Source organism: Pteropus vampyrus, unplaced genomic scaffold (genome assembly GCF_000151845.1).
Source record: "Pteropus vampyrus isolate Shadow unplaced genomic scaffold, Pvam_2.0 Scaffold855, whole genome shotgun sequence".
In the NCBI taxonomy this organism is placed as follows: Eukaryota; Metazoa; Chordata; class Mammalia; order Chiroptera; family Pteropodidae; genus Pteropus; species Pteropus vampyrus.
The window spans coordinates 26726-29085 of NW_011889636.1; the positions used below are offsets into that span (position 1 = coordinate 26726).

Here is a 2360-nt window from a genome sequence, read left to right on the forward strand (position 1 = left end):
CCCCAGGCAAGAGTCTCCCCCGGAGGCTCGGTCTTGGGCTTACAGAATGGTTAGCGTCTCAGTCGTGTTTTTCTACCCATATCCCCCTATCGTTCACAGTGCAGCACCTCTGCCTTTGGAAGTATCCCCGCTCTTGGCCTCAGCTCTCAGGAACACGAAGGAAGGGGGTCCGAATGTAGTGCAGCATCTGGAGAGAAAGGAGGTGACAGCATGTGAGTCCTGGGGTGATCTCCCTCTAGAGGGATTTGGGTGTCTTTGGAGCCCAGTGCAGTTTAGAGGGTTACACTGGGAGTTCTCTCTGCACTCCGGAGCTTCCTCCACCCTCATGCCCTCCATCCACATCCATCCTTACATTCTGGCAGGGGCCGGAAGAGCCTGTGGGGAGTCCCAGGACTTGCACTGGAGCTTGGGAATGCAGGGGCGGGAACGGGGGTCAGATGCCTGAAGTTTCCCATCTACTCCCTAAGCCTCCTTCATGTTAAAATGTAGAACTGAATATTATTTTCTGGCTTGGAGACAAATTTTTGTTAAACAACAAAGAGGTGCGTATATGAATTCAAACAGAAAGATAGTGAATGTTCTACATATTGCATATAGAAATATATAGAAATATCCAGGATTTGGGCTTTTGGTTATTTACAGCCTGGATTGTTATTGAATAATAAAGAACATGTGGTTTATTGTTTAAGAGAAACAAGTGCTGGCAGCTGTTGTATTTTCACTCAGGATCATGGCATTTATGCAACTGTTGTAACAGAGTTAAACGTGCGACTTCTGTGAGACGCACACTGACTTCTGCACAAGATTCATCAGCACATGCATCCTGCCCTGGAAGTCGGGGCTGGGAAGGCGAGACAGCAGAGTCAGTCAGTGCCACTTTGTCTCTGGTGTGGGTTGTTTGCCGGGGCCTCAGTAATTCTGGCAGCACCCATCCGTGCCAGCTTCTATCTGTGACTCCTGGGAACACCTCTTGGGGACGCCCACGGCGGGGCGCAGTCTTCTCTGCCAGGTGAGAACATGAAGGTGTTTAGTGATCTGCCCAAGGCCACTCACGCAGTTTGGGTCGGAGTTCAGATCTGGATTTTCTAAGGGCTCTGCAGTGAGGTCACGAGCATGGTCTGGTCCACACTGGCCTTCTGCTGTTGCCTGCAGCACACATTCATAGCACCTGTGTTTACCACCCGACTTCTGAACAGGTTGAGAAGAAGAGTCAACACTGCGTGGAGTGGGGAGGCGCGAAGGAGTGGCGGAGCTGCGGTGGGGCGGCGTGATCGAGTGATTACTTTTGCCAGACGCACCTGCCCGTGGAACCGCGCAATGGTTCATGGTTTCCGCCCCCGTTGTAGGTAGAGCAGCGCTCCCCATCTCCCCGTGCTGTGGACTGGTATTGGTCTGTGTCCTGGTAGAAACCGGGCTGCACAGCAGGAGGTGAGCGGCGGGTGAGGGGGGTGAAGCTTCATCTATATTTGTAGCCGCTCCGCAGTGCCAGCATCACCTCCTCAGCTCCACCTCTGATCGTCAAGCGTTAGATTCTCATAGGAACACCAGTCCCTGGTGCCAAAAAGGTTGGGGACTACTATGTTAGAAGCTGTGAAGACCAGTGGCAAGTGTGCCAGAGACTCAGAGCTCTGGGGGAGGGTGGTGGCATGGTCAGACAGCCATCCTAAATGGAGAAATCAGCTGAAGTCTAGCTTCTCCTGGCACCCTAGGAGGATCAGGGTACACTGGTTCGCCTCCCTTCCCAGGGAGACAGCTCTAGGGCTGGGAGGAGCCCTTCAACCCGGGTCAACATAGTATCTCATGGTTGGGAGCTGTGAGCTGGAGAGGGAGTTACAGGGTCGTACACACAGGAACCAAGGGGCCAGTCTCTGCTGCGGAGGCCACAGGGTTCCAGGCATGAGACTCGGGAACCAGCATAAAGGCGGTCCAGGATGGAGTGAGGTCCAGGACGGCAGCCGCGGGTCCTGCAGTGGAGACAGGACTCTCAACTCGTGGTTACAATGAACAGTCAAAGCAGTCACAGGGTCTCTCCCACTGGTGGCCGGGCGTAAAGAGCATGGGGGGCTTCTAACCTGGTAGAGCCATGACAAGCATTAAATGGTTTTCAAGTAGAGAAATGCCAATTCAACATTATCGGGAAAACAAAGTAACTAGTGAGACGAATCAAAATTCAAGTTTCCTTTGAAGGGCATTTCCACAGGATATGGCAACAATCACTAACTGTATTTTAGGACTCCTTTGTTTCTCATCGTATTTCCAGGCAAAGTAGGCATATTCCAGAACAAGTGGGCAACAGTTAGGAATACCTTCCCAAGACTATATGGCACGGGAAAACAAGATGAATGTTCTCAGTTTACCCC

At 52.1% G+C, this 2360-nt stretch overlaps 1 protein-coding gene across 1 annotated transcript in view; it reads left to right on the forward strand.

Moving 5' to 3' along the window:
- The window catches only part of LOC111734194 (polycystic kidney disease and receptor for egg jelly-related protein-like), a 26994-nt gene extending 26718 nt beyond the window's left edge, over window positions 1-276 (forward strand). Inside the window, exon 2 of the mRNA XM_023526411.1 lies at window positions 7-276. The gene's annotated coding sequence lies outside the window, so the exon portion shown is untranslated. The remainder of the gene's footprint in view (window positions 1-6) is intronic.
- Window positions 277-2360: the final 2084 nt, after the last annotated feature.